General features: G+C 48.5%; 1 pseudogene; it reads right to left on the reverse strand.

Moving 5' to 3' along the window:
* Positions 1 to 17,813: 17,813 nt before the first annotated feature.
* LOC141271397 (uncharacterized) overlaps positions 17,814 to 22,536 on the reverse strand; it is a 99,570-nt pseudogene continuing 94,847 nt past the window's right edge.

Here is a 22,536-nt window from a genome sequence, read left to right on the forward strand (position 1 = left end):
AGTTGTGTTGTGCAGAAGTCTAGTGGATACACAGCTGATAGTCCTACTGAATAGACTGTTAGAATTTGTATTATGGCAAGAAAAAAGCAACTAAGTAAAGAAAAACGAGTGGCCATCACTACTTTAAGAAATTAAGGTCAGTCAGTCTGAAAAATTGGGCTAACTTTCAAAGTGTCCACAAGTGCAGTTGCAAAAACCATCAAGCGCTACAAAGAAACTGGCTCACATGAGGACCGCCCCAGGAAAGAAAGACCAAGAGTCACCTCGGCTTCTGAGGATAAGTTTATCCGAGTCACCAGCCTTAGAAATCGCAGGTTAACAGCAGCTCAGATTAGAGACCAGGTCAATGCCACACAGTTCTAGCAGCAGACACATCTCTACAACAACTGTTAAGAGGAGACTTTGTGCAGCAGGCCTTCATGGTAAAATAGCTGCTAGGAAACCACTGCTAAGGACAGGCAACAAGCAGAAGAGACTTGTTTGGGCTACACAAGGAATGGACATTAGACCAGTGGAAATCTGTGCTTTGGTCTGAAGAGTCCAAATTTGAGATCTTTGGTTCCAACCACCGTGTCTTTGTGCGACGTAGAAAAAGTGAACGGATGGACTCTACATGCCTGGTTCCCACCGTGAAGCATGGAGGAGGAGGTGTGATGGTGTGGGGGTGCTTTGCTGGTGACACTGTTGGGGATTTATTCAAAATTGAAGGCATACTGAACCAGCATGGCTACCACAGCATCTTGCAACTGCATGCTATTCCATCTGGTTTGCGTTTAGTTGGACAATCATTTATTTTTCAACAGGACAATGACCCCAAACACACCTCCAGGCTGTGTAAGGGCTATTTGACCAAGAAGGAGAGTGATGGGGTGCTGCGCTAGATGACCTGGCTTCCACAGTCACGAGACCTGAACCCAATCGAGATGGTTTGGGGTGAGCTGGACCGCAGAGTGAAAGCAAAAGGGCCAACAAGTGCTAAGCATCTCTGGGAACTCCTTCAAGATTTTTGGAAGACCATTTCTGGTGACTACCTCTTGAAGCTCATCAAGAGAATGCCAAGAGTGTGCAAAGCAGTCATCAAAGCAAAAGGTGGCTACTTTGAAGAACCTAGAATATGACATTTTTTCAGTTGTTTCACACTTTTTTGTTAAGTATATAATTCCACATGTGTTAATTCATAGTTTTGATGCCTTCAGTGTGAATGTACAATTTTCAAAGTCTTGAAAATACAGAAAAATTTTAAATGAGAAGGTGTGTCCAAACTTTTGGTCTGTACTGTGTATATATTTTTTCTGGTGGTAGAGAAGGGTGGTCCAAATTTTGCACCAGGCCTATCACTTTACTTACGCCTCTGATCAGAATATATGTGCTCCTGTACGGGATATGTTAGTGAGGACATTATAATGTATTGCCTCCTGGTATGTATTTATTAGTGATGACCTCGGAATATATGGGCTCCTTTCAGGTATATATTAGGAAAGGCATCACAATAAATCCTAGCCCGTTTACTAGGGAAGACAATACAATGTATGCATAGCTCCCAACTCTCCCGGATTCAGCAGGACTGTCCCTATTTGACGTCTCAGTCCAACTGTATCGGAACGTGCGGTCTTTGTCCCATCTTCTTCTCACTGTCTTCGCTGGCTCTGTAGCTCCTCCTCCTTTTGGGACACGTTTGATATCAATCTGCACACATTCATTAGTTAAATAAACAATTCTCTTCTGTGATCTCCCCAAGACTTGAACTAATGAACTGCATGTTCGCAGGCAGGAGCTCTAGCAATGAGCCATATCCCACACTGAAGAAGATTGAATCATTTGGCTGTATTGCAGGCTTTGACCCTAGAAGCCAATTATACAGGTTCATATAAATATAGATACATTGAAGGGATGTATGTCCTTGCAGTATAAGGGTGAAGAAATAATCATTTTTTAAGCAAAATAAACACAAAATTGTCAATTTTATTCCTAATTGCAAAAATTTAATTTTCTCTTTTTTTGTGAGTGTTGTAGGCACTTGAATTTACATCATCTACAACTGCAGGCAGGAGCTAAACCTATGGGTCACAGGCTCTGCTGATGACAGTGGGATCATTTTGTTTTATACTTTAAGCTGCATTTTAGGCTGACTACACAGGCAGATTATACTGGTAGTATGTCCCTTTATTCTACAGGAAGAAGACTTTTTCTCTTTCTCTAAATTTACACAAAAAAAAAATAAAGGAAAATAACATTTTTAATATGCTTTAAAAAAAATAAATATCACAAATCAGCAAATAACATGAACATATTTAGTGTAACGACTAGTGATGAGCGAGCACTAAAATGCTCGGGTGCTCGAAACTCGGGTCGAGCACATTGGAATACTCGGGTGCTCGACCCGAGCAACGAGCCCAATGTAAGTCTATGGGAAACTCGAGCATTTTTCTGGTGGTCCCCCCCCCGGCGGTCTGCAGAAGGTCAAAAATTGCCCAAAGCGATGGGAACGGTGCTCAATTAAACGTCAGGCAGGCAGAATATATAGGCAGGTAGGGTATATAGGAGGGTGCATGAAAAACATAGCAGGGCACTTGGAACACACTAGTGCCCTCCAATTTTCATGCACCTGTCTCTTTAAAAAAGCTGGCCGGCAATTCATCAGCGGCATACACCGGTACCCGACAATTTAGAACAGAAAGAATAGAGCATCACAGATGGATTAGATAGATATTATATATGTGACTGACATGTTTCTATCTAATCTGTGATGTTCTATTCTTTCTGTTCTAAATTGTCTGGTACCGGTGTATGCTGCTGATGAATTGCCGGGCGGCTTTTTTAAAGAGACAAAAACACTATTATTTTTTTTTAATAAAGCCTTTATTTTAACACTAAATAACAAGTACAGTAGCCAACACTGTCACTGTACTTAGATATTATATATGTGACTGACATGTTTCTAAGTACAGTGACAGTGTAGAAAGAACAGAGCATCACAGATAGATTAGATAGATATTATACATGTGACTGACATGTTTCTAAGTACAGTGATAGTGTTAATTACTGTACTTGTCATTTAGTGTTAAAATAAAGGATTTATTTAAAAAAAAAAAATTGGCGTGGGGTTCCCCGTAATTTTAGTCTCTAGCGGAGGTTAAGCAGACGGCTGGGGCAGATGTTTGAAGCCTGGGAAGGAGGTAATACTCACGGAGCTTCCCAGGCTACTAATATCAGCCCCCAGCTGAATACCTAGCCTTTACTAGCTATTAAAATGGGGGACCCCCAAAAAAATGACGTGGGGTCCCCCCTATTTTAATAGCTAGCAACGGCTAGGCAGACAGCTGGGGGCTGATATTAATAGCCCAGGAAGGGTGCCATGAATATTGGCCCCCTCCCAGGCTACAAACACCAGCCGTCAGCCGCCCCAGAAATGGCGCATCCATAGGATGCACCAATTCTGGCACTTAGCTTCGCTCTTCCCACTGCCCTGTAGCGGTGGCAGTGGGGTAATAGGGCTGGGGTTGATGTCAGCTTATAATGCCAGCTGACATCAAGCCCAGGTTAGTAATGGAGAGGCGTCTATAAGACACCCCATTACTAACCCCATAGTCAAAGTTAAAAAAAAAACACAAAACACACAGAATAAAGTCCTTTAATTGAAATAAACACAATTCTTTATTGTTCTAAATTAAACCATACTTACCATCACGCCCATTCCAGCTGAAGCCAACGATCTCCTGCAATAAAAGTAAAATAATAAAGCAACATCATCCTTACCTTTCCATGGTTCCCAAGACGGCTCCAGCTCCGCTACATTCACATGACAGGCTGGACCGCAGCAGAACGCTGCCATCCAGCTTGCCATGCCGCAGACACTGAGAAGCACATGTTAAGGAGCTGAAACTCCTAAACCCTTCATCCAATTTTAATGTGGATACCCTCAAATGAAAGCTGAAAGTCTGAACTTCAACTGCATCTGAATTGTTTTGTTTAAAATTCATTGTGGTAATGTCTAGAACCAAAATTAGAAATATGTTGTCTCTGTCCAAATATATATGGCCCTAACTGTGTGTATATATATATATATATATATATATATATATATATATATATATATATATATATATATATATATATATATATATATACACATATACATACACATATACATACATACATACATATATACATACACTGCTCAAAAAATAAAGGGAACACTCAAATAACACTTCCTAGATCTGAATGAATGAAATATTCTCATTCAATACTTTGTTCTGTACAAAGTTGAATGTGCTGACAACAGAATCACACAAAAATCATCAAAGGAAATCAAATTTATTAACCAATGGAGGCCTGGATTTGGAGTCACCCTCAAAATTAAAGTGGAAAAACACACTACAGGCTGATCCAACTTTGATGTAATGTCCTTAAAACAAGTCAAAATGATGCTCAGTGTGTGGCCTCCACGTGCCTGTATGACCTCCCTACAATGCCTGGGCATGCTCCTGGTGATGTTGCGGATGGTCTCCTGTGGGATCTCCTCCCAGACCTGGACTAAAGCATCCGCCAACTCCTGGACAGTCTGTGGTGCAACGTGACGTTGGTGGATGGAGCGAGACATGATGTCCCAGATGTGCTCAATCGGATTCAGGTCTGGGGAATGGGTGGGCCAGTCCATAGCTTCTATGCCTTCATCTTGCTGGAACTGCTGACACACTCCAGCCACATGAGGTCTGGCATTGTCCTGCATTAGGAGGAACCCAGGGCCAACCGCACCAGCATATGGTCTCACAAGGGGTCTGAGGATCTCACCTCGGTACCTAATGGCAGTCAGGCTACCTCTGGCGAGCACGTGGAGGGCTGTGTGGCCCTCCAAAGAAATGCCACTCCACACCATTACTGACCCACTGCCAAACAAGTCATGCTGAAGGATGTTGCAGGCAGCAGATCGCTCTCCACGGCGTCTCCAGACTGTCACGTCTGTCACATGTGCTCAGTGTGAACCTGCTTTCATCTGTGAAGAGCACAGGGCGCCAGTGGCGACTTTGCCATCCTGGTGTTCTGTGGCAAATGCCAAGCGTCCTGCACGGTGTTGGGCTGTGAGCTCAACCCCCATCTGTGGACGTCGGGCCCTCATACCACCCTCATGGAGTCGGTTTCTAACCTTTTGTGCAGACACATGCACATTTGTGGCCTGCTGAAGGTCATTTTGCAGGGCTCTGGCAGTGCTCCTCCTATTCCTCCTTGCACAAAGGAGGAGGCAACGGTCCTGCTGCTGGGTTGTTGCCCTCTTATGGCTTCCTCCACATCTCCTGGTATCTGCTCTGGACACTGTGCTGACAGACACAGCTACCCTTCTTGCCACAGCTCGCACTGATGTGCTATCCTGGATGAACTGAACCACTTGAGCAACTTCTGTGGGTTGTACTGTAGACACCGCCTCATGCTACTGTACCTCTAGGGGTGAGAGCAATGGCAAATTGAAAAAGTGACCAAAACAACAGCCAAAAAGGAGGAGAACGGAGAAATGGTCTTTGGTCACCACCTGCAGAACCACTCCTTTATAGGGGGTATCTTGCTAATTGCCTATAATTTCTACCAGTTGTCTGTTCCATTTGCACAACAGCAGAAGGAATTGATTCACAATCAGTGTTGCTTCATAACTGGACAGGTAGATTTCACAGAAGTGTTATTGACTTGGAGTTACATTGTGTTGTTTAAGTGTTCCCTTTATTTTTTTTGAGCAGTGTATATTTTATCAGCAGGGGTACCGTTCTATAAAGGCCAGAATTGGAGTGCCTCCCTTCCAGCTAAACTGAATCGTCTCTGCGATCTGTCTGTTCTATTAATCCCATTTATTTTGTGTAACTGTATATTCTGTACTGTATAGTCCCCCTTTGTAAAACGTTTTGTATATTTTTTCATAAACTCTGCCTCCCTTTTGGATTAAATATAAAATGTAATAGTCCTGTTTCTTTTGCTCTGTAATCGTTCATTCCCCGAAGCCATATGCTACCAGAAAGCAGGCGTCCGATCAGGCCTGTACTTGAATATTTTAAAACGGATGGTTGGTGGCAGTGCATAATCTAATTAGGTTATCGTGAAACGGGCAGTGATCTACGGGGGCATACACACATATTCCATGCGCTGGAATTCGGTGGCGTGTACGCCATACACTCATTGATACTTAGTGAGTAATCGGGATCATCTGTGTGTGCGAATCCCTGACAAATTGACAACACCGGTGGGATATTGTATGATCCTTCTGGTGTTGCTTCTTCACAATTGGTGGCAGCAGTGGGATATTACAGAACATCAGTGGCTGGATTAAGCAATCATTCCTGTCACTGAAAACTTTCACAGTTCTTGCGAGAATTCTGTGCAAAGTTTTAAAGAATCAGACTCAGTGTTTTAATATTTTTTATCTGGTTCATTACTGTACATGTAGCAGTTGCATCCCCCCTTCTCTTGCTTGTTTTTCTGTCCTATCTTTTGTTTGGCAATAATGGCTACAAGTGGAGAGTCCTGGTATCACCGGCAGTTAAAGGACACTTTCACTGTACTCTGTGAGCTGGGACAGATTGAAAAAACCGAGGCCCAGCTGATTACTGAACTGTTGCAAGGTGCTAGAGAGCCAGTGGGACAGCAGAGCCCTGATGATGGGGCGGCCAGCCAAGGCACGGAGGCGCCGCTGCAGGGGTCCCACCTGTGATTGCCAGCCATACCCGCAGCCAGGGTAGTGTCGACCCCCACCTGCAGGTGGCCTTGGAGCAGCTCGCGGCAGATGATCCTGACGGACGACTGCAGCTGATCCTGAAATTCCAGGAGTGAGCAGAGCAACAGGCCCAAGCTGACCGAGAGGCTGCTAAGCGATGGGCCCAAGCGGCCCCGCAGGAGTGGGCAGAGCAACGAGAGGCTGCCGAGCGGGAGCTACAGTACCAGCTGGAGCTTTCCTGGATTCAGAAGGAACCATCCCCCACACAGACCCGTGAGTTCAACAGTGCCAACAGCTTTAAACCCTGTCCTGAGCATTTTCCTGTAATGGAAAGGGATAGGGACTTGGACATATGTCTGTGAGGATTTGAAAAAGCCTGCAGACAATACCAGCTGCCCGAGGACCAGTGGGCCAGATATTTAACTCCAGCGCTCAGAGGAAAAGCTCTGGAGGTGTTTGCGTCTCTCCTTCGAGACGAAGATGGAGACTATGAGGCCATCAAGCAGGCCCAGATAAAAAAGTACCAGCTTAAACCTGAAAAAGTTCAGAGCCCTTAAACGTAGGCCACATGACTGCTATGGTGATGTGGTAGATGGGCTCAGGACTAACTTTGAGCAATGGGTCCAAGGACTGTCAGTCACCACCTTGAACGACCTGAAGGATCTGATGGTGAAGGAACAGTTTCTTCATCTTTGCCCTGTGGAAGTGGTGGAAGTGAGACAGTTTGTGCTGGACCGAGAGCCAAAGGAAAAGCCAAAGCAGCCCACATTGCAGATGCCTATGAGGCCAACCACACACCAGAGGTACGGAAGTCAGCCACCGCCAGCTGGAGAGGGGGTAAGCCGACAACCACCCCCAGTGTTCCAGCCAGCCGGCCCTCAGGGGGTTCTGCCCCATCTTCCAGCACCCGGCCTGCATTTGACTCCCGTAGGTGTTATACTTCGACCAAACGGGTCACATCAGCCTTGTCTGCCCAGAGAGGCAGAAGATGAACCCCACACCTGAGGCCCCAGGGCCTACTGCAGCCATTCTTTTTGTGGCTGGGGCGGTTGGCAGAGCACGTGAGAACTTACAACCGGTTAGAGTGTGTAACACCATTACTGTTGGGCTTAGGAACACTGGTGCAGAATGTACCCTCATCCGCCTTGAGTTCGTGTTACCAGAAGAATTCATTCCTGGAAAAACCCTCACTGTCATCGGGTTTGGGGGTGTTCGCCATCCCATACCAATGGCCCAAGTTTTCCTGGACTGGGGTGAGGGGAGGGGGTTACGGGAAGTGGGGGTGTCAAAGAATCTCCCCACTAATGTACTATTGGGAACTGATCTGGGACAGTTGGTTGTCTGATACTTTCCTGACAACCGTCCCAGATCTGATATTTAATGTGATGCAACAGTCAATAATGTCGATTTGATCCATAATGAAAATGTGTGTTGTGGTAAAGGGGAACTCAGCCACATCAAGCCGTGGAGTGATGCTGCTGAGGATGCCCTAAAGGGACCTAGTATAAGTGATATAGGCGATGGGAGCAGGTGTAGCACCCTGAGGATTCGGCTGCTACAGGGGTATTGCACCTCAACCCAGAGGTGTGATATTCCACTCCCGGGTAAGGATGGAGTGTGGAACTGAGCTCGGTAGGCTGCATGCACTACACACATCCCATTTCCGAGGAGCAGACCGACGGTACTCCCACTTAGAAATGTGCAGGTACGACCGAGTCTGTTCCTGGCTGGAGTGGGAGGGGGGTGGAACATCCCAAGTAGTGTAGGGGCAGATAGGGGGAGCAGCCTGGGTAAAGATAGGAGCTCATTGGGTGCTGGTCACCTGAGCTCACACATAGAGGGTGTATATAAGGTGGGCACCAACTAAGAACAGGGTCAGTCAGTCTGTGAGTCTTTGCAGAGAAGTCAGAGGAAGAGGAGCAGAGCAGTCCCAGAGTGAGAGAGGAGAAGAAAGAGAGACCCAGAGGGGGTGAAAAGAAAGGACTCTGAGAACCCAAATTCAATCCCCGGGTGAAGAGTCGGCAATAGGGTACCGGATCCCAAACTGGTGGGGGCAAAAGCACACCCTAGCCAGAGACCGGAGGCCGTGGGCAGCGTCTGCCACGGCCACCCACCACATCCACCCCGAAGGCAGACCACGTGGAGGGTCAGGGAACCCAAGGCCAAGGGTCTCCCAACAGAAGGCCCGAGGGAGCTGGACCTGGGTGGATCACTAGTGGGGACGGCCAGAGAAAGGACAGAAGGAGAGCTCAGGGTCACGCTCCGGACTCGCTTGGGGGTTGGCTGGATCCAGGACCTGGTGGACGCAGCACGGCTCGGGTGGTCACTTGAAGCTGGAGTGACCGGAACATCAGCAGTGAGTAAATACCCTAAACTGCACAACCCGACTCTGTCTTCATTACCATCTATGCTGCACCACCACAACCCCCATTCTCTGCACCTGACCCCCTGAGGCTATACCCCACCCGTTGGGGGTTATACCATCAAAAGCTGCACCTACACCATCAGCCTCAGCGGACCCTGCTGCAGCGGCGGCCATAGTGACCGCAATACAACGGGTGGCGTAGTCGACATTAAGAACTTATTAACATCTGTAGGACTGCCACATACAACTGAGTTTGACACCCTGGGCACGGACCGGGTCACAGCCACTCGGAAGACTACAACCCCCATCTGATCCGGCTCCGGATATTCCCCCTAAAGAATATGGCCCAGGGGGCGCGTCAACTTTGGCGTAGTCGGCAGGATTACGTGCCCGCAACACCCGGGTACTGCGTGCCTGAAGAAAAGAACGAGTTTACCTCAAAAAGAAGTCCCCTGCCGGTTCCGGAGGGTCCCCGCCATCGGACCCCATCACCAGTCGATTCCAGCCGGTTGTCCGCCATTAACAGCGTTTTCCCGCCATCTGCAGAGTTTCCCGCCACTGGGAAGCGATTCCCGCCATTTCCAAAGGTTTCCCGCCTTGGAAGAGCGGACGCCATTATGGGCGTGCCAGAGGGTGGCGAGAGGCCACCTCCCATCGTGGGCCAGGACCGAAAATGGCGCCAAAAGTGGAAACCGCCCCCACCAACAGAGACTGTGATGCTAGAGGTGTCTGTCAGCGTGAAAGAACAGCCCCTGGAGCTGACAGTCACCAAGTGGCCCCGGGACCGCCCTCGAGGGGGGAGGAGACGAAAGAAGAGAACAAAGATGGGTGCCGCCTGGAGCAGTCTGGAGCGAGCGCACCCGGAGGCAAGAAGCCTGGAGAAGAATATCGGAGGAGCTTACCCGGAGATGGCGAGAAAGCAGAGCAGCACCGGCCCGTTGGCCAGGAGCCTGCTAGAAACAGAGGAGGGAGCGCAGAGCAGCACCGGCCCGCTGGCCAGGAGCCTGCTGGAGACAACAGTAGGAGAGCAGAGCAGCACCGACCCGTTGGTCAGGAGCCTGCTGGAAACAACGACCCCACTAGGACTAGTGGAGGTCCTAGCACAGCTCCCCCGAGACCGGGAGTGTGCACAGACCGCTCTGGAGGGCCTCGCAAGGAGGATGGCCCGGGTGCAGCGAGAGACGTTGGCGGAGTGGAGCCGTGAGATGGCCCAGCAGACCGAGACCTGTCAGCGGAGCACGCCACCCGAGACGAGGAGACAGACCGCCTCTGAGGATGGCGCAGGAGGACTGAAGGCCGGAGACGGCGCCGAGAAGGGAGCCGAACGAAAGGAGGCAGGTAAAGGGGACGTCTATACCCCAAACCGGGAAACCGCGTACCTGCCCCAGCTCCCCGTCGCAGAGCCCGAAGTCTATCCTGCCGTGCCCGTCGCTGCAACGTCACCGCCGCAGACTAGGCCTCAAACGGGAGCCGCGACCCCTGTGACGTCACACGCCTCGACCCAGAGCGTGACCAAGCAGGAAGTACCACCAGCCTGGTCGCAAGGCCTAGTACCCCCGGGCGCCGCAATACCAACAGCGCCCCCTACCTCCGCGGAGCCCCCGGCCTGGTCGCAGGGCCAAGTAGCCCAGGGCGCCGCCGTCCTTACGGTGCCCTTTACCTTCCAGATTCCCCAGGCCTGGCCGCAAGGCCCGGGCAACCCGGGCGCTAACACCACCGCGCCCATAAGACCAAGAGTGCCGCATCTGGGAGAGGACCGATACGCCCAGCATACGTGCCCGGATGGGCAGCCATTTATATGGCCACCGGAGTTCCACCATCCCCGACTCCGGAGAGAGAGACCCCTGGATGAACCCCTGATCCCGGCTCCAAAGCCCGTAAAGAGGATCTCGCCCCCGCTAGCGGAAGCACAGTTTGAGTGGGACCCCACCGGAGAAGATCTTATGGGATTCACTCAAGAGACTCGGGCAGCTGCAGCGGAGCGTGCTGAGTGCTGCCGCCAACAGCTCGAGGACTTCGAGAGGGAGCGGAGAGAGAGGCGGGTCCGGGAACAGCAAGCTCAAGTAAAGAGCGCGGAGCAGAAGAGCCGGGCCAGGAGAGACCCCCGTGCAGCGCATAGTCCCCGCACCACCGGGACTGTGATAAAGTTTAACATGCAGCATGGGTGGGGCTTCATCCGAGACCACCGCACCCTAGGCGACGTCTTCGTGACGAGGAGAGACGTTGAGTCCCACCTACCGGAGGGACACAGAGGTCGTGACCTTTACATCGGGGACGAGGTCACCTTCACCCGGCACAAGTGTGCCAAAGGACCCTACGCCCTCCATGTGCATCGCCTGACGGAGGAAGAGCTGCGGTGTGAGGAGGAAGAGCAAGAGGACCCGGACGGGTCTGAAGTTAAAGGTAACCACAAAGAAAGAGCAGGAGGACGTCATCGTTGAGTACAGCAGAGTACAAGCTGTATATAGTTGCCCGTCGGGGCACAGTGAACTGTTGTTGCTATTATAGTCCCCGTTGGGACCAGCAAATTGAACTGTTACCCGTATTTCCCTTAACCCCTCTGACCGAGGACTGAGAGCGGTCATCCCTTTCCTAAATACCTGGCCGAGGACTGAGAGCGGCCATATCCCCTTGTAAATAGTTGCGCTTCCTAAAGCGCCCCCTACCGGTTTTATAAGAAAACCAGTTTTCCAGAGAGACTGTCGCACTTTACCCGGTCACACGTTGCACAGTGACCGGAGGAGGAGCCAGAGGCGACGAGAATGTTTTATATTGAAATATATATATATAATGTTTTATATGTTTTATATGTTTATGCAAAAATTTGTATGTTTTTGGTGTTATGTCTTACAGCCCGAGGACGTGCTGTGATTTACCAGGGGGGAATGTAGCACCCTGAGGATTCGGCTGCTACAGGGGTATTGCACCTCAACCCAGAGGTGTGATATTCCACTCCCGGGTAAGGATGGAGTGTGGAACTGAGCTCGGTAGGCTGCATGCACTACACACATCCCATTTCCGAGGAGCAGACCGACGGTACTCCCACTTAGAAATGTGCAGGTACGACCGAGTCTGTTCCTGGCTGGAGTGGGAGGGGGGTGGAACATCCCAAGTAGTGTAGGGGCAGATAGGGGGAGCAGCCTGGGTAAAGATAGGAGCTCATTGGGTGCTGGTCACCTGAGCTCACACATAGAGGGTGTATATAAGGTGGGCACCAACTAAGAACAGGGTCAGTCAGTCTGTGAGTCTTTGCAGAGAAGTCAGAGGAAGAGGAGCAGAGCAGTCCCAGAGTGAGAGAGGAGAAGAAAGAGAGACCCAGAGGGGGTGAAAAGAAAGGACTCTGAGAACCCAAATTCAATCCCCGGGTGAAGAGTCGGCAATAGGGTACCGGATCCCAAACTGGTGGGGGCAAAAGCACACCCTAGCCAGAGACCGGAGGCCGTGGGCAGCGTCTGCCACGGCCACCCACCACATCCACCCCGAAGGCAGACCACGTGGAGGGTCAGGGAACCCAAGGCCAAGGGTCTCCCAACAGAAGGCCCGAGGGAGCTGGACCTGGGTGGATCACTAGTGGGGACGGCCAGAGAAAGGACAGAAGGAGAGCTCAGGGTCACGCTCCGGACTCGCTTGGGGGTTGGCTGGATCCAGGACCTGGTGGACGCAGCACGGCTCGGGTGGTCACTTGAAGCTGGAGTGACCGGAACATCAGCAGTGAGTAAATACCCTAAACTGCACAACCCGACTCTGTCTTCATTACCATCTATGCTGCACCACCACAACCCCCATTCTCTGCACCTGACCCCCTGAGGCTATACCCCACCCGTTGGGGGTTATACCATCAAAAGCTGCACCTACACCATCAGCCTCAGCGGACCCTGCTGCAGCGGCGGCCATAGTGACCGCAATACAACGGGTGGCGTAGTCGACATTAAGAACTTATTAACATCTGTAGGACTGCCACATACAACTGAGTTTGACACCCTGGGCACGGACCGGGTCACAGCCACTCGGAAGACTACAACCCCCATCTGATCCGGCTCCGGATATTCCCCCTAAAGAATATGGCCCAGGGGGCGCGTCACAGGCACAGACACCAGGAAGCAGGTCGTCAAGTGCAGCTGACCAGTGTCAGGACAAATGGTGACATGGTCGGTGGTAGCTGGCCCATGACTAGCACGGCTCCAGAGGTAATGGGAAAGAATGGGAACATGGGGATCATAAAGAAGGTGGTCCCGTGCAGTGACCAGGAACCACATGGCCAATGGCAGCTGCCCCATAATTAGCCCAGTTCCCAAAGTAACAATGAAGGGTGGGAAGGTAGGCCCTACAACTGGGCGGGGTGAAGGAAATGTGTGTCCCACTGTCTGTCAGGTGTATGGGGAGAATATACCCATAGCCTGTCTCAGAGGGGTGGGAGAAAGATACCCCGAACCGTTCAAGGTGATCAGAAAGCTGAATTTCCAGTTGGTCAGGGTGGTGGGCGAGTTGGGTCCATAGCTCGTCGGACGACTAGGAAAAGGTGGTTATCCCCCAGGGGGACGGCCTATCTAGCTGCTGTCACCAATAGCCCGGGAGTCTAGAACGCAGGTCGCACCCTGCCTTCCAGACCCTCGTCATGCAGCGGGGTAATAAGGCCAGTGACTGCCCCAAAACCGGTACCGGATGGTTCCGGTGAGGTTCGGGGCTTAGCTTCGCTTCTGGCTACCTCCAGCCAGGAGTCCAGCACCGGTCTAGTGACGCAGAGTGGCTCCCCGGAGAAGCACAGGATCCAGGAAGGGTGTCCCATAAGTTAGACTTAGGGGGCGATCTCTAAATTAGCCCCTATGCTACCTCAAAAAGAGGGGGATGTCATAGAAAATATTTAGAATCTCTCTCCCCCTCCTCTATACCATTTGTCAAAGGAACAAGAGCTTATACTCTAACCTGTTGCCCATATGCAAATAGCAGGAGCCACTAAGTGTCAAGGCTAATCGTCTGCGTGCGCGAATCCCTGACAAATTGAAGGCAGCGGTGGGTAACTGTATGATCCCTCCGGTGTCGTTTCTTTACAGTGTACGACGTGTGCAGAGCCATGTGTGTACGTGTGCGGAGTGGAGCCATATGTACGAAGTGTGCGGAGCGGAGCCCTGTGTGTACGACGTATGTGAAACTGAGCCGTGTGTGTACGACGTGTGCGGAGCCGTGTGTGTACGGCGTGTGCGGAGCGGAGCCGTGTGTGTACGACGTGTGCGGAGCGGAGCCGTGGGTGTACGATGTGTGCGGAGCTGAGCCGTGTGTACTGAGCGGAGCCGTGTGTGTATGATGTGTGCGGAGTGGAGCAGTGTGTGTACGACGTGTGCGGAGCGGAGCAGTGTGTATTCGACGTGTGCGGAGTCGTGTTTGTACGACGCATGCGAAGCTGAGCCGTGTGTGTATGACGTGTGCGGAGCCGCGTGTGCATGAGGCATGTAAAGTGGAGCCGCGAGTGCACAAGGCGCGTGCACGACATGTACAGAGCGGAGCCGTGTGTGTACGATGTGTACGGAGCGGAGCCGCGTGTGTACGGAGTCCTGTGCGTAGCACGTGTAAGGAGCAGAGTCGTGTGTTTATGAAATGCACGGAGCGGAGCCGCGTGTGTACAAGGTGTATGGAGAAGAGCTGAGTGTGCACGACGCATGCGGAGCCACGCGTGTACGAGGTGTATGGTGCGGAGCTGCGTGTGTACTAGGTGTGCGTGGCGGAGCCACGTCTGTTCAACGTGTGCAGAGCTGCATGTGTGTGGAGTGGAGCTGCATGTGTACGAGGCGTGCGGAGCAGAGCCGCGTGTGTACAAGGCATACGGAGCTGAGTCGTGTGTAAAAGGCGTACGGAGCGGAGCTGTGTGTACGAGGCATACGGAGCAGAGCCGTGTGTACAAGGTGTGCAGAGTGGAGCCGCGTGTGTACGACATATGTGGAGCGGAACCGTATGTGTACAAGGTGTGCGGAGCCGCGTATGTACGAGGTGTACGGAGCGGAGTCACGCGTGTACGATGTGTGCGGAGCAGAGCAGTGTGTGTACGATGTGTGCGGAGCGGAGCAGTTTGTGTACGATGTGTGCGGAGCGGAGCAGTGTGTATACGACGTGTGCGGATCCGTGTTTGTACGACGTATGCGAAGCTGAGCCGTGGTGTATGACGTGTGTGGAGCCGCATGTGCATGATGTGTGCGGAGCCTCGTGTGCATGACGTGTGCGGAGCAGAGCCGCATTTGCACGAGGTGTGTAAAGCGGAGCCGCGAGTGCACGACGTGTACAGAGCGGAGCCGCGTGTGTATGTGGTGTACGGAGCGGAACCGCGTGTGTACGGAGTCCTGTGCGTAGCACGTGTTAGGAGCAGAGTCGTGTGTGTATGAAATGCACTGAGCGGAGCCGTGTGTGTACAAGGTGTATGGAGCAGAGCTGAGTGTGCACGACGCATGCGGAGCGGAGCCGTGTGTGTACGAGGTGTATGGTGCAGAGCTGCGTGTGTACTAGGCGTGCGTGGCGGAGCCACGTCTGTTCAACATGTGCAGAGCCACATGTGTGCGAAGTGGAGCTGCATGTGTACGAGACGTGCGGAGCAGAGCCGCGTGTGTACGAGGCGTACGGAGCTGAGTCGTGTGTAAAAGGCGTACGGAGCGGAGCTGTGTGTACGAGGCATACGGAGCAGAGCCATGTGTACAAGGTGTGCAGAGTGGAGCCGCGTGTGTACGACATATGCGGAGCGGAACTGTATGTGTACGAGGTGTGCGGAGCCGCGTATGTACGAGGTGTACGGAGCGGAGTCGCGGGTGTACGAGGTGAGCGGAGCTGTGTGTGTCTGAGGTGTATGGTGCGGAGCTGCGTGTGTACTAGGCGTGCATGGCGGAGCCACGTCTGTACAACGTGTGCAGAGCCGCGTGTGTGCGTTGCGGAGCTGCATGTGTACGAGGCGTGCGGAGCAGAGCCGTGTGTGTATGACGTGTGCAGAACGTGTGTATGATGCGTACAGAGCAAAGCCACGTGTGTACGACTTGTGCGGAGCGGTATGTGTATGACATGTGCTGAGCGGAGCCACGTGTGTACGATGCGGAGCAATTTGTGTACGAGGTGTAGGGAGCGGAGCAGTGTGTATACGAGGTGTACAGAGTGGAGTAGTGTGTACGAGGTGTACGGAGTGAAGCTGCGTGTACGAGGTGTATGGACCGAAGCCGTGTGTGTATGAGGTGTACAAGCGGAACTGTGTGTGTACGATGTGTAGGGAGCAGAGCTGATGGTCTCAGAGAGTCTTTGTGCCCTCTTGCTTCTCAGTCCCAAGTCTGCCCGCTACAGAAGCAGGTCCCTTAAAATAGTTACAGCTGTCCTCATTTCTTATTGCTTGAGCATTTAATGAATATGCTTAATTAGTCCTTCTGACTTGTGAGTCAATAAGCCACAGGGTCCACAATGGTTAAGCAACATAATTAGCAAACATTCATTGTTCCAGAATCAAAGAGGAGACAACAATCAGGGTTATGCAAATACTGGTCTGTTCTTCCCCAGCCACAGAAATGCACATACACTATCTTTATGTTGACTTGTGAATGTATTTATCTTGCATTAACAAATCTAAACGTCTGGCTTATTAAGATTATAGGCTGTATCATCACACTCACCCTTCCTCTGACTCGCCGTGATTAGAGCAGCTGCGACTTCAGGGCCTCCAGGGCCGAATACTCCCACCCGTGACACCCCGCTTTTGGCGGGCCCCCAAAGAGAGAAGGCAACGACAAGCTTAGGAAGCTGACAGTCCATTGAGGTACATGACAAGGTGACAGGAGGGTCCCAACCTGGTTTTTCCGAACGTCTACATGGGGCCAGGTGATCGGAGGGTTCCTACCTGACTTCTCCGATAGTCTCCATGGGGCAAGGTGAACGGAGGGTCCCAATCTGGCTTCCCCAAACGTCTTCATGGGTTAAGTGATGGTCAATGGAGCAAATTTGTATTCTTCCTGCTAGGTAAGTGGTCCCTTAGCCTGGCATCCTGTAGCTATGTTCCTCTTGATGGAGCCATGGTATCCCGCTGTTCTGTAGAATCTCTTCTTTTTGCAGAAGGATAGAAATCACTTTTTATACCCACATCTGTGGTTCAGGCCATCATCCACATGTCAGAGGAAAGGTTGGATAAGGTCAACTCTCATTGTTTGAGTATTTAATCAAACTGGAAAGTTTGTTCTTCACTGTTTGCGAGTCAACAAGCTACATGGACTTATACAATGGGTAATCAACATATTAGCAAACAACAGTTGTTCAATAACCCTGAATCCCTGTTTCCCAAAAATAGCAGTAAAGTAAACTGTAGGAGCTGATATAAGGGGTAAACAGCAGGTATTCAGCAATTCACAAACACCAATTCAAGAGTCAACTTTCAGCAACAGTCTATGTTGCTTGACCTACCTAAGATAAAACAAATTCAAGAGTCAACTTTCAGACTCATATGAACAATAGTCTATATCTCCTGGCCTACTGAAAATATATGTTAGGCATAATTAAGATTAAATACTGTGTCATCACAGTATCAAATACTTATTTTCCCCACTGTACATCAGTGTGGGACAGGAGGAGAGAGCAGTTCTGTCAGTGATCGGGAAGACACTGTCTCAGCATTCTCCACCGTCACAGGAAGCTGCCTCCAGACTAAAAGAGGCACTCACTTATTACCAAGATATTTTCATGTTAAAAGTGGTGTCTATTAATCCAAAAAGACAGTAACTTCTAAATTAATTTCATTTTCACATTTAATTATAAGACTGTTATATGTTTTTTGTACAATTTGTCAATAAAATATATAGTTTCTCCCCACATGCATTATATTTGATGTTTAACAAAATATGTTTTCTATTAAATAATTTGTAACATTCCAAGTAAGATAATGGCTTCTCCCCTTGTGGGATTTTAGAGGTTTAAGAAAATAGCATTGTTGTTTAAAACGTTTCCCAGATTCTTAGTATGAACATTGCTTCTCCCTTTGTGTGAATTCTTTGGTGCTCATCAAGACTTGATTTATATGTCCAACATTTCCCACATTCTGAACAAAAAAAGTCTTTTAACCTGTGTGAGTTCTCTGGTGTATAACAAGATGTGATTTCTGTTTAAAATATTTCCCACATTCTGAACATAAAAAAGGCTTCTCCACTGTATGAGTTCTCTGGTGATTCTGAAGGTGTGATTTCCGTACAAAACATTTTCCACATTCTGAACATGAAAAAGGCTTCTCCCCTGTGTGAGTTCTCTGGTGTGTAAGAAGATATGATTTCTCTACAAAACATTTCCCACATTCTGAACATGAAAATGGCTTCTCCCCTGTGTGAGTTCTCTGATGACTAACAAGAACTGATTTCCATACAAAAGATTTTCCACATTCTGAACATGAATACGGTTTCTCCTCTAAGTGAGTTCTCTGGTGTCTAACAAGGCGTGATTTCTCTACAAAACATTTCCCACATTCTGAACATGAAAAAGGCTTCTCCTCTATGTGGGTTTTCTGGTGTCTATCAAGGTATGATTTCTCTACAAAACATTTTCCACATTCTGAACACGAATATGGCTTCTCCCCTATGTGAGTTCTCTGGTGTATAACAATAAATGATTTATTTGAAAAACATTTCCCACATTCTGAACATGAAAAAGGCTTCTCCCCTGTGTGACTTCTCTGATGTTTAACAAGCGATATTTTCTGTGCAAAACATTTACCACATTCTGAACATGAAAAAGGCTTCTCCCCTGTGTGAATTCTCTGATGTGCAACAAGCGTTGTTTTATGTCCAAAACATTTCCCACATTCTGAACATGAATAAGGCCTTTCCCCTGTGTGAGTTCTCTGGTGTTTAACAAGCTGTGATTTCTGTACAAAACATTTCCCACATTCTGAACAAAGATATGGCTTCTCCCCTGTGTGACTTCTCTGATGTGCTATAAGATTTGATTTCAATCTAAAACATTTTCCACATTCTGAACATGAATATGGCTTCTCCCCACCAGTATGAATTATCTCATGCCTAACAAGATCCGATTCCTGGTTAAAATATTTCCCACATTTGGAACAAGAAAATCTCTTCTCCTCTGTGTGAATTTTTTGATGTTTAACAAAATAGGTTTCAAGGGGAAAACTATTTCCATATTCTGGATGTGTAATTGGCTTCTTTGCTTTAACAGCAGTTCGGGTTTCAATGCCTCTCTTCTGACTTTTATTTTTTTTCGTAGTCTGTAATGAATCAGAAGATAGGACCTGTTTCATAGGATCAGATGATAAATCTGTGCTGTGAAGGGATGATGGTATATCTGGAGTAATGACATTCACTTCAAATGTATCCTGTGTGATCTCAGAGTCATCTGATATAAAAATTGAAGAGGTCAGTTGTCCATCTGATCTCCTGGTACCGTCATCTGCCAACAACAAAAAAACCAATTATTTATTTTTGAAAAAAATATCCTGGAAATTTATATTTTTGAACATTTCTACTCAAAATGTCCATAGAAATTGTAAGTTACGTAGTAAAATTTAATTATTAACTTAGACAATAGCAGTTCACATGATTAATAGAAGACCTCATAGCATGAACCATTAGAGCATGGTGTTCAACTGTTTGTTCATTCTGCCACCTAAATATTGGAACCAAAAATTGTTATGTAGGCAAAAATAATAGTAATAAAAACTTCTATTTATCCCGCAAAAAGCAAGCCCCTATTCAGGTGTCAAAATAAACACTACTCCTATAGATGAATTCACTTTTCAGCCATTCTGTAACACTGGATCTGCAAATGGTGTGTCACATCTCCTCTGGGATGTGCTCCTGCGATGTCTGCTTCTATCACCAGTCGCCGCCATCATTCATTCTGCGGGCGGCACTGGTGCTCAGCTCCCGGCTTGTGTATTTGATCCTGGCCCATTTATTGACTACTCTTGTGTCTCCTGATTTTGTATTTTCTTTGCCCTCTAAAGTCTAGTCCCCTCAAAGTAATTTCAAGAGTGATTTGTTACCCAAAAAATAGCTTTTGTAAATTTAATTAAACATATAAAAACTTATTGCTAAATTTGTAATCCGCCATCATGCAATGGAGACCTTTTTTTAACCGCTTCACCTCTTTGCCTGTTTTCACCTTCCTAATCAGGCCAATTTTTTCAATTATGACCAGTGTCACTTTATGAGGTAATAACTCTGAAACGCTTCATCAAATCCCAGTGGTTCTGAAGTGTTTTCATGACATGTTGTACTTCATGTAAATTTTAGTCGATATGATTTGCATTTATTTGTGAAAATATAGAAAATTTGACAAAGAAAATGTGAAAATTTAGCAATTTTCAAACTTTTAATTTTTATGCCCTTAAACCAGTGAGTTATGTCACACAGAATAGTTAATAAATAAAATTTACCACAAGTCTACTTCACATCAGCACCATTTTTGAAACATAAAAAAAGGAAGTTAGAAGGGTTAAACTTTTATAAACAATTTTTCCCAAAAATTTACAAAACCAATTTTTTTAGGGACCACTACCAATTTGAAATAACTTTGAGAGGCCTATGTGACAGAAAATGCCCAAAAGTGACACCACTTTATAAACTACATCCCACAAAGTGCTCAAAGCCACATTCAAGAAGTTTATTAACCCTTTAGAAGCTTCACGAGAATGAAAGCAACGTAGAAGGAAAAAATTAAAATGGTACTTTTTCCCCACAAAAAATATTGCTTTAGTCACAAAAGATGTAGTTACTTGCCGGTAACGAGATTTCTCAGAGCCCATGACGGCACCTCGGAGAGAGGGGATCCATGCTTCAAGGACAGGAAACCTACAGATAAAAAGGGCGGTACCAGTCTCCCGCATCAGTTGTTTACAGAGCACGAGAGGACCTCCAGGTTAATAACACAATACACAATATTATTATGATGCTTATCAGGAACACCATGTGACTATATATAAACTACAAAAGTAAGTGTGCACACCAACGCGTGAAGGGAGGGAATATATGGGTGCCGTTATGGGCTCGGAGAAATCCTGTTACCGCTAAGTGACTACGTCTTTCTCCTTCCCCCACGACAGCACCACAGAGAGAATTACAGAGAAATGTAATATTAGGGAGGGGCGACTGCTTCCAGAACCCTTCTACCAAAAGTAAGGACTGAAGAAGAGGCTAGGTCCAGCCGATAATGATTAAAGAAAGTAGAGAGAGATGACCATGTAGCAGCTCTACATATCTGTTCTATCAAAGCCCCAGCTCTTTCCGCCCAGGAGGCTGCCACTGCTCTTGTAGAATAAGCCTCCAGATTCTCCGGGGTGGCTTCACCACGTGAGGAGTATGACAGGGTGATGGCTTCACTTATCCATCGCGCCAACGTGCCTTTAGAAGCTTTCCGCCCCTTTCGAGGTCCCTGAAAGCACATAAAGAGAGCCCAGTCCTTCCTACACTCCTGTGTGGCCACTAGGTACTGGGTTAGGCACCTTCTGACGTCTAGTGTATGCAAGTCCATTTCTCCCTTGTTTTTGGGATTGGGGCAAAAGGAAGGGAGGGAGACCTATGAAAACGAGACACCACTTTTGGTAGGTAGGCTGGGTCTGTTTTAAGGACAATTCTATCCTCCAAGAATTGAATTGTGAATGGATGGCCTGCAGATAAAGCCTGGATATCACTGACCCTACATGCCAACTTGAGTGCTACTAGCAGTGATGTTTTAAGGGAAAGGGTTCTTAGAGATGAGTCTGCCAAGGGCTTGAAGGGAGGTTTGGTCAGAGGTGAAAGGGCTAAGTTTAGATCCCAAGGAGGCGAATTCTGAGAGGAAATAGGTCTAGGATGACAAGCTGGCCCCGGCGAAAGAAGGTCCGGAAGTTCTGGAAGCACCCTGGGGTCGGAGATGGACATCATCCTCAGCAAAGAGAACCATGTCCTCCTCGGCCAGAAGGGGGCTATTAAGATTACCTTTGCTCTGTCCTCCCTGATCTTCTTTAGAACTGCCGGAATCAGGGCAATCGGAGGAAAAGCATAGCCTAGTGTCACGGGTGTGTTGCCACGAAGATCGTCACGAGTACACAGCCTGACTTCTCGCAGCTGACTTGTTGGTGCTTTGTGTTTTCTCGGCAGTGTAGGAGTTAATTCTCTCTCTCTCTGGGCTAGCTGAGGTCCAGCCTCGCCCAGCTGCAATCAATGCTTCTTTAGTGAGACTCCTTTATATTCCTGCAGGTCTGTTTGGGAGGTGTCGGTGAAAGCTTTTCATTCAGACTTACAGAGCGGATCGTGGTGTTTGGAGTTGCTGAGATAAGTGTATTTGGAAGTGTTTTTTCCCTTTCCTCGCTTTATCATTTATCTCCTTTCCCGTTGGTGTTCCCTCTGTTGTAGTTGTGTAGAAGTTGTATGCAAGGTGGTTTTGGTTTTTCCCTTGTACTGTCTCGTTCGTCTAAATACTGTGTGTGGGCATATTATTTCTGGTTCCCAATTGTTGTGATCGGGGTCCTTCTCAGGACTAGATT

Source organism: Phyllobates terribilis, unplaced genomic scaffold (genome assembly GCF_046119375.1).
Source record: "Phyllobates terribilis strain yellow unplaced genomic scaffold, ASM4611937v1 Scaffold_5__5_contigs__length_657084704, whole genome shotgun sequence".
Taxonomy (NCBI): Eukaryota; Metazoa; Chordata; class Amphibia; order Anura; family Dendrobatidae; genus Phyllobates; species Phyllobates terribilis.